At 46.2% G+C, this 14,666-nt stretch overlaps 1 long non-coding RNA gene across 1 annotated transcript; it reads left to right on the plus strand.

Moving 5' to 3' along the window:
• The first annotated feature begins 13,174 nt into the window (after positions 1 to 13,174).
• LOC134760591 (uncharacterized) lies at positions 13,175 to 14,666 on the plus strand. Its single transcript, XR_010138364.1, has 3 exons — positions 13,175 to 13,293; positions 13,960 to 14,018; positions 14,565 to 14,666. It is a non-coding gene; the product is annotated as an uncharacterized LOC134760591 (long non-coding RNA).

Raw genomic sequence — 14,666 nt, forward strand, 5'->3', positions numbered from 1 at the left:
CTGGGTGAGGAGGAAGACTGCGGGATAAAGAGAGAAGGAGGAGGCAGGAGAAATGCACCTGGGCATACTGCCACCCCAGGCACGCATGTGAAGTCTTTGTGGATGGGCAGGAAATGCCCATCGTAGTAGCATGGGAAGCAGCATGGAGATAAGCAAAGACCACTCAAATGAGAGACACAGAGGCCCCAGCAAGGGAGTCAGCCATCACCAGTTGCATTTTGGTAGAAATTTCCAAGCAGGCAGAGGATGGGAAAGGTTCACAGTGGAAAAAGGGGAGGCTCCAGGTGCACTCCAAGTGGAGGCTGTTTGCTTGGGGAAACTGGGGTGGCCGACCAGAAATGGGGCCTCCTGTGTGGTCGGTTAGGGCAGCAGATTTCACTTTTTCTGGTTGGTTCTAAGTTGGAAGCCAGGACAAAAATTAGGGAAGCTGTTATTAGTCAAGTTCTGGCTGTTTTGGGCTGATTGTTACAGGGCAGTGTTAAGCTCCCTGGATTGACTGGAGATAGCGGGCTGGCTTCCTGCACGTCTGACTTCAAGTGGGCTGGATTCCTGGGCTGTTGCTGCAGATCTCGGGCTGGCTTTGGGGCTGGCTGCTGCAGATTATGGCTCAGAGTTTGAATTTTTATGTAGTCTGGCCGCTGTCATTGTATAATCAGTCTCTCACAGGTCAGATTATCAACACCTGCTGGGCCACTCCAGGGCTTGCTACTTCAACCAAGGGATAGGTCTTGCAGATCTACCTTGCTAGCCCCCATTTCAGATGTGACACTTGAGTCCTAACAAATGAAGGGCACATGTGTGGAGGCAGCTAACAGCACAGAGCCAACTTCTAGGAGAATAGAACGAGGGAACATAAAGATGTATTGAAAACCGTAACTCTTGAAAACCATAAAATCTCAATCCTCAGGCAGTGTCTGAAATAATTACAACAAAAAATTCTTTAGAAGTAGAGAAAACTCAAAAGGAAATAATCTGTAAAGAGGCAAAACCAGCAAAATCAAGGGAGAGACTGAGAAATTCGAACCACAGCAATGGGACCCCACACAATCCTAGGATTGAGACCTTAAAGGGACCCTCGAGGACCTATGTCTAACCACCCGCCTATAGGCTGAACCTTTCTCACTGCCTTGGGGCCCTGACGGCACTGGGACCTGTGCACGGCTTAGCCCCTGCAGGAAGCCCAGGGCATCCTTCTGGCCTCAGTGCAGAGTCCTTGGATGGAGCAGTGGCTGTGGCTGACTGCAGACGGCGTGGCCTCATGCACTTTCTGTGTTAAATGCATAGGTGGTGGAATGGAGAAGAAAGTGACAGGCAGAGAATGACAGATGCCCCTTCCCTGGTCTGCTGCTTCTCAGGGGAAGGTCTGCTGGGGTGACTAGGGGAGGAGGAGGCATGGCTCTGAGGCCTCCCTGCCAGCCACTCCAAACCCTCCCAGCCCCCTGGCCTCTGGGTCCCACAGGTCCCTGAGCACCTCGCCGGGAGATCCCTGTGTCCTGGTGGCAGTGACAAAGCTCCTAAAGCCTACCCGTCAAAACTCCCAGCTCTGTGTTCAAATATGTTTTTCAAAAAACATTGGAATGAAACTGGTAGGGTTTGCATGATCCTTGCAGTGGAGAAAAACGTTAATGACATTGCTGGTTGGAGCCTGTGAGTGCAGCATCCTCTGCTCAGGACACACAGGCATTGGTGCTGCTGTTGCCAGTCCTGTCCCAGCCTAGCTGTCTTAGAGAGGTGCCAGAGGCTTAACCTCTGCAAAACTGCAGTTTGCCACTGGTGGGTGGTTCAGGATTCAAGGCTAGCCACCAGCCCCAGTCCTACAAACCTTCCCCGCAGACTTGGCCTGACTACACCCGTCACACCCCCACCCGCTGGGAGCACTGGGGCCCAGTCCTGGCTGACACACTCGCTGTCTCCTTGCTCCCCCTAGCCAGAGGGAGGCCCAGCACCTCATGGACGCTTTGCGTGTTGGGGGCCCCATGTGCCTGGGGGACGTGTGTTCAAGCAGAAATGGTGCACCCGAGGCCCCAGCCGGCCAGTCCCAGCAGCGCCCCCATTTCTCATGAAGGCTGGCAGCTACAGTTCAGGTGAAGTTAGCCGGCTCATCTGCACCTGAGCAGTGATATTGGCCCAACAGACTCCAAATGCCTAGGTTTGCGGTGCTAAACCTGAAGGCCTTGCCCTGCAGATGCAGAGGCCGCCACGGTGGATCGCAGCGGGCAGAACTCCAGGCTGCTCTAACAAGTCAGCGCTCTTCCCTGACACCACACCAGATGGGGCTGCTGACCACCTGGGTTTCTGCTGTGCCACACTGAAGACCATTTCTCCAGGGGACACAAACGCTTAGCATTGTCTACTGAGGTTTTCTCTTTTATGTTTAACATTGAAGTGTGCGATTCATCCAGAGTGCATATTTCTGTACACCGTGAGCTGGTGCCCGCAGTTTGCTGGCTGGGGGCCAGGTAGGCAGGCATGGACAAGGAGTCCAGCACTTGTGGAGGAAGCTTTGGCAGCTCACTGACCAGGCAGCAGGTGCCCGACCTGGGTCCCTCTCCCTGCGCACCCCTCCCATGTTTCTCCTCCCAGGGTCCTCACTGGTCTTCCACACCCTCTTAGGGCAAATTTCCTTTCCTCCTGCTGCTCGCCCCTTGCCTTCACAGAGCATGTTGCATGTGCAAACCTGGGGCTCTGACTCCAGCCCACCCTGGGACCCAGCAGGAGTAGGTGGTCATTCTCCAGGAACATGTGTGGAGGTCTCTACCCTACCCTTTCATCCCCCAAGGTTAATAATAATAATAGTTATTGTTGCTGTTGTTCATCATTATTGTAATGATTACCATTATTATTTGTTATTGTTATAAAAACACTGAATGAGATTTTTCCATCCACAAAGGGTGTCTGGTTGACTGAAGTTGAGGAAAGAGGAGTTTCAGGCTGGGAAATATTCTAATTCCTGCTGTAGCCCAGGGTCAGAGGTCAGGGGGAGTCCTCGGCCCCAGAGGTGCTGAATCAACCCTTCATGCACAGCAAGTTCCTGTGTCTCTGGGGTGAATGCCCAGGGGTTTGGTTGCTGGGTTACATGGTCCTTATGCAGGGAAAGCAAAACTTTACCTCCACTGTTAGTGTCTCTGGCTGGGCCTAAGAGGTAAGTGGACATAAAACACATTAACAGGAGAAAAGCACACAGATTTGCACATGTAAATGGAACCCTGTAGGAAAAAGAGATCCAAAGAAGCAGTTAGGCCTGAACGCTTATATACTAGGTTGGACAAAGAATAAGTTGTGAAAACGTGCAAGACAATGGGGTCTGGGATAGGGCAGTTCATCATGGAGAAGTGGTGAGGCAGATGAGGGTTAGTTTAACGAAATTTGTTCATACAGATTCCCCTCAGCCCCAACTCTCTGCCTCTGGTGCTAAGAATGGCTTCCTTCCTCCTGGTAGAGGGAGGCCGCCTTTCCCATGGGAGATTCACCTCCTACTTTCAGGAAGAAAAAGGGGAAGTCAGGACATCTTCCTTGTGCCAGCTGTTTTTCAAGTGCCTTTAGCTCAAAATAACCCTTATGCTAAAGTGGCATATTTTGGGGTGGCATATTCTGCCACGCTTCACTTGCACGTTTTTGTTGTTGCTGTTTTCTTTTTTGAAACTGCCACACTGTTTTCCAGAGTGGCAGTACAATATTACCTTACCACCAGCAATCCGTGAGAAAGCCCGTTCCACCACAGCCTCACCTGCTTTCCTATATTTGATGCTGTTCCTATATTTTGTTGAAGACATTTGATGGATGTGTCATGATGTCTCACCGTGATTTTAATTTACACTCCCACAAAAGGCTAACATCTTCTCATGTGCCGACCTGCTATCTGTACATCCTGCTCAGTGAAATGCTAGTTCATGTCTGTGAACTAAGTTTTCTGAAAAGGAATGTGGAAAGTGACTTTATTTCCGTGAACAGTTTGTAAATGGGGAAGTTGCAGCCTTCAGTGTAAAAGGAAAGTAAGTTCTAGAAAACTAAGAAAGGGTTTGGGTTCTATGGTGAAGGTTTCTGTCCAGGTTTCCAACTACTTTCATTTATGTAAATGAAGGACTGAAACTCATGCTGTCCTGATCAGTGGATGTAGCTGAATCCTGATTAGTCGATACAGGTGAACCCTGATTGATTGATGCAGTTGAGTCCTGATTAGTCGGGGCAGGGGAGTTCTGACTTGTTGTTCTTTAAGCCTTAAGCAGAAGACTGTCAGAAATTTCTTATAAATGGCTGTCAGGGGTCCAGGGGAGTGGTGCTCAGGCTACAGTTATCTTGACACTGACAACAGGAACTGGTTTGGTTTGGTTGTGGAAGGGAGGTCTTGTGATACTTTTATAACATCTTTCTAAGAACACAGAGTACATGAAGTCTCTGTCACCCAGCTACGGCTGCCTGGTTCCATTTTAACTTTGAACAACTCAGTTACTCTCCTGGGAGTCATTTTGTCTTTCTGCAGGGGGCATACTTTAACATGTCTTTCGTCAATTTTGTAATTGGATTTTGAAGAAAAATACCGTTGCATTTTGAGTTTTTTTTTTACACATTCCTGTAGAATATATGGTTTGTAAATATATTCTTCTGATCTATACCTTGTTTTACTCCTCTTAAAAGGACATTTCAGCTGGGTGTGGTGGCTCACGCCTGTAATCCCAGCACTTTGGGAGGCCAAGGCAGGCAGATCACGAGGTCTGGAGTTCAAGACCAGCCTGACCAGTATGGTGAAACCCCATCTATATGAAAAATACAAAAATTAGCTGGGAGTGTTGACATACGCCTGTAGTCCCAGCTACTTGGGAGGCTGAGGCAGGAGAATTGCTTGAAGCTGGGAGGAGGAGGTTGCACTGAGCTGAGATTGCACCACTGCACTCCAGCCTGGGTGACAGAGCCAGACTCCTTCTCAAAAAAAAAAAAAAAAGGACCTTTCACAGAGCCTGGGATTTTAACTTTGATGACTTCCAATTTATCCATCTGTATTTATGAATCATGCTTTTGATGTCAAGTATAAAATCTCATTTATTAGCCTAGATCCCAATTTTCTCTAAGAATTTTTTTCCTAAAATTTTAGTTTTACATTTTACATTGAAATGTGTGATCCATTTGGAGTTAAGGTTTGCATGAGGTGTGACGGTAAAACCCCCACAATTTATCCATTTAGAAACGTGAGGAGACTTTATTTCTCATAAGGATTACAGCCTTCAAGGTGGCCAGCTCAGCCAAGGGACCAGAAACAGGCACTTTGAAGGAGGAGGGGTTAGGGTAGGAGCTTTATGCTGGGCAGGTTGGCTAAACATACATATTCAACAGGTTATAGGAGGAGCTATGAATATTCATGAAGGTGGTCCTGACACATGCATATTGAACAGACATGCATGTAGCATGTGACCCATGTTCACTTTGGGGTGGAGACTTAACATTTAAATGTATTACAGTTAGGTCCCATATGTCAACAGGTCTTTTCAGGGCATGAAGGCACACAAGCGTGCAGCCTCTGTAAACCAGCCAGAGACAATCCATGGTTGGTGGTCTTATCAGGAAGTTATGGCTGGTACAGCAGGGGTTCAGTAAGTCAAGTGGGTAGTGGAGCTGGAAATTGTTTTAATCATCTTGTCTATCTCGAGGCCAGTGGTTGTTTAGCTGCTAGACAAAAAGAAGAACCTTGTAGTCCTTAGAACACAGTTTATTCTTTAGGCGTAGGGTTAGTGACTTAACCCTTGCCTGGCATGGCCTTAGGTCCCATTTATAATTTGGTATTTTATTGCCTCAGAGTCTGTTCTCTCAGTCTTCTGATCTCTATGTTAACATTAATGCTGGTCTAAACCCCAAAAGGCAGGGGGTATAATGAGGCATGTTTGACCTCCCACCCCATCATGACTAGAACTAAACTTTTAAGATTTTCCTGAGGTCCCCTTGGCCAAGAGGGGGTCCATTCATTTGGTGGGGGCTTGGGATTCTAAAGTTGATGGTGTTTAGGTCAAGGGTTTTGGTTCGCCTGCTTGTTTGCTGTGCCTGTGATGTGCAATTGCCCTACTCCCATTTGATGGAAAGGCTACCTTTCCTCCCACGAGGTGCTTTTGCATGCTTGTCAAAAACCAGCTGGGTGCATTTGTTTTGGTCTCTTTTCTGTTCTGTAGATCATCTCCCTCTGTCCACACCACACGGTCTTTACTAGCTATTTAATGTGTTGAAATAGAGATAACTTAATTCTTATTTTAAATTATTCATTTAACATTTCATCATCAACATTTATCTCATCTAAAACAAACAAAACAAATTCACACAGTGTACGGTGTGGATGCACTGGAGTTTATTTAACCTGACCCCTCTTAATCAGTGGCTATTATCCCCCACTCCAGTTTTTTTGTTATTATAGTAAATAATGTTGAAATCGTTTTAAAAAGATTTTTTAAAGTTTATTTTTAATTGACAAATCATAATTGCATATATTTATGGGATACAATGTGATGTTTTGATATATGTATACATTGGTGGAACAATTACTTGAAGCTAATTAAGATATCCATCACCAACACATTTATTTTTTGTGGTGAGAATATTTAAAATTTACTATTTTGGGGATTTTGACATATAAAATGCATTAACTACATTCACCGTGTCATGTGGATCACTAAAACGTATTCCTCTTGTCTAACTGAATCCTTGTACCCTTTGACCAACAGCTCCTCCCTCCTGCCCTTCTCCCGGCCTCAGGTAGCCACCGTTCTACTCTCCGTTTCTATGAGTTCAACTATTTTCAGATTCCACAAACAGGAGAGACCAAGTGGTATTTGTTTGTGTGCCTGGCTTACTTTGCTTAGTACAATGACCTCCACGTTCATCCATGTTGTCGCCAATAGCAGGATTTCCTTTTATTCAAAGGCGGGATAGTACCCCGTGGTGTACATACACCACATTTTCTTTATCCCTTCACCCACTGGTAGACGCTTAGGTTGCTTCCGTATCTTGGCTACTGTGAATGAAATCAATATTCTTATCTTATGCATAAGTGATCCCCACAATCATTCGTTATCTTTTGACGTTGCTTGTGAAACTTCATGTTGTCAAGCTGATCGATCATTTCCTTGATGGCTTCTGGGTTTATTTTATGCTTTAGAAACGCTTCCCCACTCCGAAAAGACAGAATAAAAGCGATTCACCCACGTTCTGCCTTTCACGGTTTCAACTTCACGGTCTCTCCCGCCGCCGGCGCCCCGCAAAACTTCCGAATCCTCGGGGAACCCGGGACCCCGCTGCACTGTGAAGCCGAGGCAGAGCGCCGGCCTGCCGGGGTCTCCGGAAACGTTCCCAGTTCCCGCGGAAGATCGCCAGGCCCTGAGCTGCGTGGGAGGTCTGTCCCAGCAGGTAGCAGTCCCTCGGAGCGAAACGGTTGTTAGGAAAAATTTTCAAGTCCCCTTCGGCTGCGGGGTCGCGTCATTCCAGGCCATGCCAACTGGGAGCTCCTCCACCCGCCCCAGGCCAAGAAACGCGATCCCAGGTGGTCTGGGACTAGGAGAGGCCTCGCCCGCTGGCGATGCCCATTCTATCCGCGGCTGCTTGCGCCGGCTGTCGGGCGCCACCTGGCTGCACTTCGAAGGTTTTCTCTCTGGCGCTCTGGCGAAGCAGGCAAGAAAGGGGATTTGGCCACAGGGCGCCATGCAGAGTTCAAGGGGAATGGCGGCACTGGCAGCACTGGCAGGATGAGCCTCGCTTTGCCGGGTGTACTCTTCGTCCTTTTGTCGGAGATTAAACCTGCGGGTCAGCGTTGGAGGCGCACTCTTGAGCTCGGAGTGCTGTGGCCTGAGCGGGTCGACTAGTACACGCAGAAATCGGTGGAGTCTGGCTTGGGCAGTTCGAGAAAAAACGGGGAAGGCACAGTGGATTTAGCCACGGCCTGCAAAATGGGATCTTGTGGTTGGACTTTGGGGCCCCACCCTCCCCACTGGGGAAGAGCCTACAGCCTCTGGCTCCGAGATAGACGGGCGACCAGATGTCCGATGGATGATCTTTGTTAGAGTTGCTGGGTCGATCAGCCTCATTTCTGCAGTTTTGATGTGACCTCAGAAAGTTGATCAGATCGACCAGCAGCCCAACCCAGCAGATGGGCAACTAGAATTTGGGAGAGGAGAAGGGGGCAAGGCGAGGGGAGAAGGGCGTGGGGGGAGGCCTGCGGCGAGGTGCGAAGGGGAGGGTAGGGGCAGGGGGATGGTGGAACCTGAGGTTTATATAGCAATAGTAATTCTTTTAAGCAAGTATTATAAACAAATAATAATTTATTTACATTTACAAACTATATGAATATAAATAATATAAATTTGTAGAATTATAAGTATAAATTATACTTTATAAATAATAAATCTGCATAAATAGTGATTAGATATAAACAATTATAGTTCTGAAGAGGACGCAGGAGGGGCTTTCGGTCCGCAGAAATTTCTAAATGCCCCTGGGGAGGCTGAGGCAGGCCGACCCCAGTGAATTTTGAAGTCCCCTCTGGGTGGGGCGCTGTCCCGGGAGGCGCTGCGGAACCTGTCCCCTGCCCGGCAGCTGTCCCTGGCCCAGGGCGCTCCCCCCCAAATTTTCCAAGGCTTCTTTTGGCTTCCAGGGATCTCACGGTTCCACTCATGCGTGCCAGGGAGCCCCGAGGTGGGAATGCGACGCGAGGTGGACACGGACGAGGCCTGGCGTCCTACCTGCCCACTCGCCATCCGGATCCGCTCGGCAGGCTTTTTAGCTAGTTGTCTGGCGACACCTGGCGGCCGCCTTTATATATAGCAAGCTCGACCAGCGGGGCAACGTGGGATTGGGTGGCTGAATGGTAAAAGGGGGATATTCTGTAATGGTGGGGGGCAGGGGGAGTCCTGAGGCTTATAGTAGTAGTAGTAATAATATTCTTTTTTTATTATGTAATTTATAAATATAAATTGTCATAAATACACTAATAATATACAATTATGTAGATACTATAAATGTCATGGTATAAATATATGTAATATATAGATTATATATTTTAATAAATATTTATGTATAAATATTAAATCAGTAATTATAATTATTTGGTCCTTGCTGGGATTCATCATTACTGTAATTATTACCATTATTATAAATAGTAATTGTAGTAGTAGTAGTAATAGTAGCAGCTTTTTTTTTTTAATAACAACACTGAATAAACTGTCTATCAAAGAAAGATGTTCAAGTGACTAGAGATAATAAAGAAGGGTTTCAGTCCGTGGGATTTAAAAAATCCACCCAAGAGCCTGGTGACGCTCTGACCCACAGCCAGTGAAGCAACCAGCTGGGAACTGCATACAGCAACCCTAATGGTCAGGACTGCACTGACGGCTTCCCTCCTTTTTGCCCTTGCTTCGAACTTAGGACCAACAGGGAGAACAAAATAGGCACCCTCTTACCAGTCAGGTAGGATCCCCTCTTCCAGTGATACAGGAGATGGAAATAAATTATTTAGGCAGATAGGACAAAAGAGTCCTTGGCAGAACTTCTAACAAAAAACAGCCCAAGAAATCATTTCTTTCTAACAAAGAGCAGCCTGAAAAATGGAGCTGCAAGCATAGATAAGGAAGCTGGAAGCCTGCCTGGGAGGAGGCCTGCAGCCGCACTGATAAAAGGGACTACCTGGGGCCAGGCATGTCCACCATGGGGGGTTCACCTTCCCTAATTTTTTGTTGTTGGTGTTAACACATGCACAGTAAGAAAGAAATAAGCAACATGGAGTAGCTACTCACCTGCATAATAAATAGAAGATTGGTGTGGGGGCATCCAGAGATTCATGCCCTATGCAGATGGCACACCTGGTCCTGTTTTTTTGCACCCGATGTAGATCAGACACTGCTCCCCACTAGCTCATCTATAAAAATCTGCATTTCACTGTGCATCAGCAACCTATTTTTCCGGGACCCCTCTCTGTAGCAGAGAGCTATTCTCTTTCTTTCACCTATTAAATTTCCACTCTTAACCTCACCCTTTGTGTGTCCATGCCCTTGATCTCTGTGGCTGTGAGACAATGAACCTTGGGTGTCACCCCAGACAATGAAGCCACTTCACTAGCAGCTGCCTCTGGCGGCTGGCAGTCCCATCAGGACTCCTCTTCCTCTTTTCCACCACACAGATTTCCCATTCCTCTCCCTGCCTTTGAGTTTCTGCCAAACACTATTGAGCTGCATGAAAGAACCTTCAATGCATATTACAACTGAAAGAAACTGATGTGAAAAGGCTGCATACTGTAAGATTCCAACTCTGTCACATTCTGGAAAAGGCACAACCATGGAGACAGTAAAAAGAGCAGTGGTTGGCAGGGGTTGGGGGAGAGAGGGATGAACAGGCAGAGCACAGGGGATCTGCAGGACTGTGAAACTACTCTGTATGATATGACAGTGGTGGATATGGCATTAGACATCTGTTCAAACCCACAGAATGTACTGAGGACTAAACTGACATTTTTTCTCTCTTGCCCATATTCCTATCTAAGGGGCCTGGGGAGTCATACCCTAAAAACTAAAATCTCAACATATGGGCATTATTTAACCTTATATATAACACAGCTTACTTTCCCACCGGACTCTCGTATAACATCATATGACAGATAAAGAAGGAAATAAAAATATTTTAGCCCAAAATAGGATTTATTTGCATATTTTGAAATGGCCCTGCAAAGCTGTCTCTTGTGGGGAAAATTTGCATCTGTAAAGAATCTCTATTACCATAACTAGCTCTTTTCCCTTCCAGGCCCTCCCAGGCCCTCCCAATCTTCTAGAGATTAGCTGAAAGTCTAGCACCTTTTAAAAGTCTGAATAGGAAACATTGGCCATCTATTGTCTCTAAGGGCGGCCCCCATGAGACTTCATCTACATGGTAAGAACCTTGGTCTCCACAACCCCTTATCTTGACCCAGATGCTCCTTTCTATTGATTGCAGGTTTTTAGATAATAACTGTTTCAATCAATTGCCAATCAGAAAATCTTTGAATCCACCTATGACCTGGACGCCTTCCTCCCACTGACCCCCTTCTAGCTGTCACACCTTTCTGGACTGAATCAATGTACATCTCACATGTACTGATTAATGTCTCATGTCTCCTTAAAATGTATAAAACCAAACTGTAAAACAACCGCTTTGGGCACATGTTCTCAGGGCCTCTTGAGACTATACCTTGGGTCACTCATATTTGACTCAGAATAAATCTCTTCAATATATTTTACAGTGTTTGGCTCTTTTCACTGACAATACAACACCAAGAATGACCCTAATGTGAACCACAGACTTTGGGTGAAAATGATGTGTTGGTGTGAGTTTAGCAGTAGTAACAAATGTGCCCCACTGATGTGGGACATGGACAGTAGGGCAGGCTGTGTGTGTGTGTGTGTGTGTGCGCGCGGGCTGGTGAGGGGTGCATATGAGAGCTCTCTGCACGCTCAGCTCAATTTTGCTGTATAGGTGTAGAAAAAATCTTACCTCCACCCATCTTAGGTTTATTGCCTTGGCCCCACAAATTTAGACCAATGAAAGCCAGGTTAACAAGAGAAAACAACACATTTATTAATTCATGCGTTGCAAATACACATGGGAGAGCTCAGTGATAATAACTCAAAAAGGCAGTTAGAACTTGGGCTTATTAGCACCCTAATGAGAGAGCAATATATTTGTAGAGAAGTGGAAAGACAAAGGAAGGGGACCTTGAGCTTCTTTGGATAACAAGTTGTGGGAAGGTAGATATATGGGGGAAGTTGACAGATAAGGTTGATTTGGTGTGCTTGTGATGTTGATTTTTCTGGTGCCACCTCTGGGCTGGTAAGAGACATCCTGCCCTTCTGGTAGATGGGGGCAGGGCAGAGAGTTTGTCCTGTGTCTACTTGGTCTCAGTTGTCTTCAGCTCAAAATAATCTTTATGTCAGAGTGGCATATTTTGGGATGGCATACTCTAAGCCCCTTCAGCTGTGAATTCAAAACAACTCTGAAAAAGTCAATTAAAAACTATATTCCTATAACATGGCCCTTGCTGCTGGGGCTCAGGACACACCACCCCAAAATATGACAATACAAAACCAGATATGTGAACACAAAATATACTTCTTAGGCAAATTTTGATCTGTTATTCTAAGAAATTGCAGACACAGGAGTAGCTCTGAAAAGCTGCCCTTTTGTGAAAGAAATTTATAACTATAAAATACATCAACATTAGTGAATTATCTGTATCAGGAAGAGGGCTGGTTCCAGACAATTCTATCACCCCAGAGAGTTTTCTCTGCAGCACAAGACACTTTTATTCACCAGACATTGCCTCCCCTCACCCTCCCAGAACTTGTGCCCATCCCCGGCAAGCCCCAAGCCCCTGTTCCTTTCTGTAACTCAGGACACTATTTAAGCTTCATTCATCTGGCCCTTCTCCTGGTCCATATTTTGTGGGACTCCTGTGCATATAGACGTAATTAAAGTGTTTTCTTCTCCTATTAGCCTGTCTTATGTCAATTTAATTCCTAGCCCAGCCAAAGAACCTAGAAGGGGAAGCCATTTTTCCCTCCACTACCTGCTTTTCAAGATCCCAGTTTGTTGGAACCACTTCAGAGTTAACCCTCTGTAAATACTTGTCAGTCCTCATCTTTTCAATGTTTTCACCTGACATTCACTCTTTATTTCACTCTTATGTCTCCCAGCAGGTTGCTCAAGAAACTCTCCCTTGCTGTGGACACTGCTGACTTCTGTAAAATATATTTACAGGAGGCCATTGGTTTGGACTGAACTTCTGCACTAGGCCCAACAGACTGAGATGGAGCATGGACCCCTATTAGAGGCCTGCTAGGCCTCCTCCAAGCATGGAAACAAAGGAAAATCTTGATTTCTTTCAAGGGAAATTCCAGGTACCTAGCTGGCATTGAGAAGTAAATGAGCCACCTGATAAGCAAGAAGGGAATAACAGCTGCAAGTAATAGCCACTCGAGTAAGTCAGAGCGACAAGGTGTTTTGTCCCCTGTTGAAACTAAAGATTGCATCTTAGCATATGTCCATGAATGGTTTTTCAGAAACCCGGACCCACCTCAGATGGAAAATACTGACCATCATCACAGGGACCTCAGATGTCAGGGAGATGAGGGCTGCACACTGACAGCTGCTCTTTGTTGTAAATTTCTTTCTCAGCGGCCTGGAGAGAGTCATGCCCACAGGCCAGAACTTAACATTCCTTTCTGCTGATCCCAAGTTTTAGACAAAGCCTGGCTTCCTTAACCAACTGCAATCAAAGAATCCTGAAGCCGCCTATGACCTGTAAGCCCCTTGCTTCAAGAGCTTCCACCTTTTTAGGCCAAACCAGTGTATACCCTCTGTATTGATTTATGGTTTCCCTGTAACTTCTGCATTCCTGAATTATTCCCCTGCCTTTAAAATCCCTTGCTTGTAAGCCATCCAGGAGATTGGGTCTGAAGCGTAAGCTGTCCCATTCTCCTTGCTTGGTGTCCTGCAAGTTAACACCCTCCTTTCTCCTGCTGCAAACCTCGGTGTGGGTGTTTGGTTTTACCACACGGGGCAAGCAGACCCAGGTTCATTTCAGTAACAAAACCAGACTGTATTGGAGTTTCTTGCGCTAAAGTTCCACTTTTCCAAACCAAAACTGAGCTGTTGATCTGACCTTCTGAGAAGTCAGGACACAGAGAGATAAAAGGCAAATCCCCAGCAGGCCAGGTTTAGCCAGCATGGTAGGCAGTCCCTCCCCTCTGCTTTAATGTTTACAAGGAAAGTAACTTTGCAACCAATCCGTGTTTTGTTCTCTGTTTCTGCTTCAGCCTTTTCTATCCATAAAGCCCATCTCCCCAACTCTGCTCGGAGGAATGCTCAGTCTGTTTTATGGAATGAAGTGTTGCCTGATTCTAGAATAGCAAATAAAGCCAATTAGGATCTTTAAACTAAATCTGTTGTACTTTTGTCTTTTGACAGTTCCATGATGGAATATCTAATGGCCACTTTCCATTTACCATGTTAAAGGAACAGTCCAGGTAAGTGGCTCCTTTTTGTTTCTGGGGTCCATCTTGCTCCTGGCTCCTGACGCCAATGCTTCTCCTTCTCATCCTGCCTTTCTGGATGCTCCTACCCAAGGTTTGCCAGCGTGCTCACAACCCCTGCTTGGGATTTAAAATCTGAAGTGCATCATAACTCACTCCTGGACTCTGCTATTCTTTTATTGGTATGCCAGAAAAAAAGAACCCCAAGCCCTCTGGGGGACCAAACTGATTTTTAAGGCACTAATTATTAACTCTATTCTTACAACCTCCAGATTTTATCTCCACTCAGAATTATATGTACAGCTACCTAGCTGATTTCCAGACCGAAATACCTCTTTGACATTACAGATTAAAACTGATCCCACTCTATAGTCTAGGTCATCTTCCTGGACTTGGCTGTGACCTAGACTTACTGTCTAAATAAATGGTGTGACGGCTCACCTAGGGACTCCATTCCAGACTCTAGAAAGAGTTTCTTCAGCCTGTATCTCCCCACATCATAAACAATCCATTACTGAGTCCTGTTCATTCTTCCAATAGACCAAAGGCTTCCCTTCACTTCCACAATGACCCCAACTGTTTTGCCACTCGCTCCTGGAAGAACATCTGGATTTGTTTCTGGCTTTTGGCTATGAGGAATAA

This window comes from Pongo abelii, chromosome 19 (assembly GCF_028885655.2).
Source record: "Pongo abelii isolate AG06213 chromosome 19, NHGRI_mPonAbe1-v2.0_pri, whole genome shotgun sequence".
In the NCBI taxonomy this organism is placed as follows: Eukaryota; Metazoa; Chordata; class Mammalia; order Primates; family Hominidae; genus Pongo; species Pongo abelii.